The following is a 5,847-nucleotide window of genomic DNA, read 5'->3' as shown; positions in this document are numbered from 1 at the left end:
AATATGCCAGTTAGCAGACGCTTTTATCCAACACGACTTACAGTCATGTGTGCATACATTTTTTACGTATGGGTGGTCCCGGGGATCGAACCCACTACCCTGGTGTTACAAGCGCCATGCTCTACCAATTGAGCTACAGAGGACCACATTGAGCTATTGTAACAAGGCATATGCCAGCATTGTAGGCCTACTGTCTCTGCCCAGAGGCCTACTAGGCTTTCATGGCAACAGCCGTTAGAGCTCACTTTGCCATGTATGAGTCCTTGTTGCAGCTTTCACTTTCTTACGCTACATTGGAGTGATAGTTAAAATTATAGTTTAGTATTAACACTGGAGTGATAGATGTGCAGAAGATGATGTGCAAATAGAGATACTGGGGTGCAAATGAGCAAAATAAATAACAATGTAAATAACAATATGGGGATGAGGTAGTTGGGTGGGCTAATTACAGATGGGCTGTGTACAGGTGCAGTGATCGGTAAGCTGCTCTGACAACTGATGCTTAAAGATAGTGAGGGAGATAAGTGTCTCCAGCTTCATAGATTTTTGCAGTTCGTTCCAGTCATTTGCAGCAGAGAACTGGAAGGAATGGCGACCAAAGGAGGTGTTGGCTTTGGGGATGACCAGTGAGATATACCTGCTGGAATGCAGACTACGGGTGGGTGTTGCTATGGTGAGGGCCAGCCAACGAGAGCGTACAGGTCACAATGGTGGGTAGTATATGGGGCTTTGGTGACAAAACGGATGGCACTGTGATAGACTACATCCAATTTGCTGAGTAGAGTGTTGGAAGCTATTTTGTAAATGACATCGCCGAAGTCAAGGATCGGTAGGATAGTCAGTTTAACGAGGGCATGTTTAGCAGCATGAGTGAAGGAGGCTTTTTTGCGAAATAGGAAGCCGATTCTAGATTTAATTTTGGATTGGAGATGCATAATGTGAGTCTGGAAGGAGAGTTTACGGTCTAACCAGACACCTAGGTATTTGTAGTTGTCCACATATTCTAAATCAGACCCGCTGAAGCCGATTCTAGATTTAACTTTGGATTGGAGATGCTTAATGTGAGTCTGGAAGGAGAGTTTACGGTCTAACCAGACACCTAGGTATTTGTAGTTGTCCACATATTCTAAGTCAGACCCGCCGAGAGTAGTGATTCTAGTCGGGCAAGCAGCGTTCGATTGAAGAGCATGCATTTAGTTTTACTAGCGTTTAAGAGCAGTTAGAGGCCACGGAAGGAGTGTTGTATGGCATTGAAGCTCGTTTGGAGGTTTGTTAACACAGAGTCCAATGAAGGGGCAGATGTATACAAAATGGTGTCGTCTGCGTAGAGGTGGATCTGAGAGTCACCAGCAGCAAGAGCGACATCATTGATATACACAGAGAATATACACAGAGAATAGAGTTAGGGGTTATATGTCAGACTCTCCTATACCACTTTGTCCAACATGTTATACCCCAAAGGTTGTAAATAAAGCCTTTTTAAGGTGATATAACTTGTATCATTATTATAGGGCTGTGAAACCCATAGCCAAATGGCTTCAGACTGAGCATTTCTCACCATTTATTTAGGGAGAGCAATTTTCGTTTTATAACAGGTACTGTCCATTTATTTACAGTAGTGTGTGGATTAATTATTGTTTTCTTCAGTGGAAATACAGAATATGTATAAAAATGCCAAATATACCAAAAGCTAAATCAAGCAGAGATTTACGACTATTTAACCATGTTAATCATTACTGAAACATGCAAACTACAAACATTTAACCAGTTAAAGATAATGAATACATGACAACTAGATACAAATATTCTATAAAAAATCCTTCATACAAAAGTCAAGAGTCAGCTTTAACATGAGTACAAACAAAGTGAGTGTGTGTATATGTGTGTAAGTGTTTGTGTGCCTGTGTGTTTATTATGGTGTGTATTACAATTTCACATCATAAAAATGTATCCCCATTCCCCAATCAAATACCTTCATCGATACCACAAAAAAGTAATCTGTTTTTTTTCTCCAATCTGGCAACCCTCATAAAATTCGACATAGCTTTGTATAAAATGCATTATGAAAGAAATGGTGTAATGTACACAAAAAAATGGAGTCTTGTATTAAATGCATTATGAAGAAATGGTGTAATGTAGGCTCCATGAAATATGAAATGCGTTACGATAAAATTGTGTAGGCCTACTGTTGCCCACACGAAAAAAGGGCCTTTCTGACTACAAGTGCACCAGTATCCCAAAGTATTAAGTTAAAACAAGCATAAAAAACAGTATTGGCATTAATAAAAAAACGCACGGCTACTATTATGTTATAATTATTTTGGTGACAAAATTGGGTTGTTAACACGTTTGCTTTTTTATATAAATAAATGTGGGATACAAATAAAGGCAGTGTAGAACATCATTGCCCATCATGCATGGCTCTAATAACTTTCAAAAGATTGTTCCGAAGTTTCCACCCCAAAAATGTATTTTCCTATGAATGAAGTAGCACAAAAATCTGTGTCTTTTCACAGGAATTAAGCTACACAAAACGCTCAAAAACGCACAAAATCTGCAGAAATACTTTTTGTATATATTTGCACGAATTGAGTGTGAGATTGTGTTGCAAATAGAGACAGAGTGATTGAACTCATTGGAAGTCTGGTTTTAATCACCTTGCGTTTCATTTCTTGCCACGTGACTCTGATTTTAGAGGATTGTGGGTAATTCAAAATGTTTAGACTTTATGATTCTTTCAGACAATGTTGTATGCATGTTTGTTTCTATATTGGTATTAAGCTTGTTGTGCCATGAGGTGTAATGGATCTTGATGAATGGATATCAAAACCATCAGACGAATTGACTTTCAATGAGGACAGCACCCATTCCCACATTCGTTATTGTCAACGGAAAAGGCAAGTGCAGAATCCAAACAATTATCTCAGGATGATGTGTTTCAATCCTACAGCAAAGTTAAGGTTTCATCTCCTTCAAGTTGGTGGCAGCTCAGCTGTCACTAGTTTTGGTGTTACATAGCACTTCATTTTAACAGTGTAGGTGCTCATGCATATTCATTAGAGACATGACGTTAAGAGGCATAAAATACATCATGTTTAGAGAGAGACGTTATAGACAATGTTTAGTACAGCTCTACTTATTAATTATTCATATGAACCATAGGTCTTGTTGTCAAGTCCGAATTACTTCGTATTTTCAGATATCTATATGTGGTTATTTCATTTCATGGAACTCTGCCTAGTGCCAATTCCACCAAACCTCAGATAATGAATTTCCTCAGTAGGCCACCCTTATCTAATTAATTATGAGAGAAGTGGATATGACCAAAACAAGTAATTCTATCCCATCATTTCGAAATTAATTAATGCCCCTCAATTCTGTCTGGAAAGTAAAAAACAAACATGAATTATCTACCCAGGCTGCACAGATTGGATCGATGGAAATTTACACCAGTTCGAAGTGCAGGTAAAGGTGTGTGTCAGCCTCAGGCAAACTTCACAAGACAGCGGCACAGAGAAAAATAGCAGCGATAAGAAGCTGATCAATTGCATTACATTATCTTGTGTAATGACACCAAATGACAAACATGTCTCAAGACCATTATACGAGTCATGACCAACAGAACGCCTTTTGGGGGGTTATAACACTCTTAACATTTGCTTTGAGAAATTGTTAAAATCAACAACTTTTTGACTTAGGACATTTTAAAAAAAGAATAACAAAAAATATCGTTTAATACAATAGTTAGATAAATAGAGGACAGTTAGTTGCAATCTGCTATCTAATACAAGGCTGGAAAAGAAACCGACATTGTTTAAAGTTACAATATAAATATATTTATTTTTGATCAGCCTTGTCGATGACATAGGCCTAGGACTACAATAATGTATATGGCTGGATATTAAGTGGATATGACCAAAACAAGTAATTCGATCCCATCATTTCGAAATTAATTAATTCCCCTCAATTCTGTCTGGAAAGTAAAAAACAAACATTAATTATCATCAGATAAACTTGTAATTGGAGGAGACAGTATTGTATGTAGACAGTCCGGGATTTAGCTGTAAATATTACCGTTCTGTTATCTACTCTACCGGGCTGCACAGAATGGATCGATGGAAATTTACACAAGTTCGAAGTGCAGGTAAAGTTGTGTGTCAGCCTCAGGCAAACTTTACAAGACAGCGGCACAGAGAAAAATAGCAGCGATAAGAAGCTGATTGATTGCATTACATTATCTTGTGTAATGACACCAAATTACACACATGTCTCAAGACGTGCCATGACCAACGCAACGCATTTTGGGGGGTTATAGGCCTCTTAACATTTGCTTTGAGACATTTTAAAATCAACATATTTTTGACTTAAGACAAAAAATAAAATAGGATAGTTTGATACAATAGTTAGATAGATATAGGATAGTTAGTTGCAATCCGCTATCTAATACAAGACTGGAAAATAAACCGATATTATGTAAAGTTACAATATAAATATATTTAATTTTGATTAGCCTTGTGGATGACATATAGGCCTAGGCATACAATAATTGATTTGCCTGGATTAATGCATATTTATAAAGAAAACGTGTATACATTTAGGAATTGTCTAAGTAATACAATTCGATGCAGTCCTAGTTTATAAGCATTATCCTACTGACACGACGTGGGGCATAACACAGGCATAATGTAAACATTATTTGCAGACCAATTCTATTAGGTTTGCTCTGTCCTCTGGTCATATAATGATCAACCACGAGTATTGGTACTACACTGACAGTAAGGGCTGTACAATTATTGGCAGGCAATACCACTGTATTAGATATGATACAATCAACATCTTGTTAACCAATATGCTAAGCAATATGAATACATTTTCATATGGATAAAAAAATATCATAATATCAGGCCACATTTTGCTCTTATGACTATACCCACCAACTCTTCCATATTAGCCTACTTCATTTGTTTAGTTCTCCTCGTTCTACAGGTCACCGAACCTGCCCCATGGTGTAGGCCTACTATGATATTCAGCGGCACCTGCTTGCTGGCCCGGTGAATCTGGTGTGTCCCCCAGCGCGCCATTGTGCGTCAGAACTATGGTCACGATTACAGCGCTGATCTGTTCATGGATAGGTCTCCTCCTCTTCTAAAGTTTATTCTGATATATATGAAAACAACTCACTGTAATAGGGGTTTAAATGGTCAGACATTCCTATAGACTATAAAGCGTATGAGAAAGATATAGAAAAACAAAAATACAAGCCCAAGACTGACAGACCTTTTACTCATTGGCCTAGAAGTTTCTAATATATTTATAGACCTATGTAAAAAAATATATATATATATAATGAAATAATCGAGCTTGTGTAAATACTTTGTTATGACAGTAGGTGAATAATTAAGAATGTGTCACGTTGTGTAGCATACATTTTATGTAGCTTGCATGTTTTTCTGTTGAATTTAATGACAACCACTAAAATTAACAAAGTTGATACGATAAATGCTATAATGAATAATATATTATATTGTCTATACAATATTATTATAATTACAATTTGTCATTATTATTATCATTATTATTATTATTATTAGTAGTAGTAGTAGTATAAATATTATCACAAATATACCATCCCTCCTCTTTCACCAAAGTCTTTATACAACAGTCCAAAGTTCATGAAAGTTTTGCTGCTGATAAGCAGAACCAATAAAAGCAGCAGCGCTGCAATGTAAACACTGTCAGGTCTACCTGCTTCAGTTAGTCAGTGCAGCCTTCTTCTGATGATTTGCATAAAGTCCCCATCAGCCAGCCCACTAATTACCATGTTTTATATTCCCTGCCCTCTGAAAG

Source organism: Coregonus clupeaformis, chromosome 6 (assembly GCF_020615455.1).
Source record: "Coregonus clupeaformis isolate EN_2021a chromosome 6, ASM2061545v1, whole genome shotgun sequence".
Taxonomy (NCBI): Eukaryota; Metazoa; Chordata; class Actinopteri; order Salmoniformes; family Salmonidae; genus Coregonus; species Coregonus clupeaformis.
The sequence above is the reverse complement of the archived record's forward strand: the minus strand, read 5'-3'. Positions refer to the sequence as shown.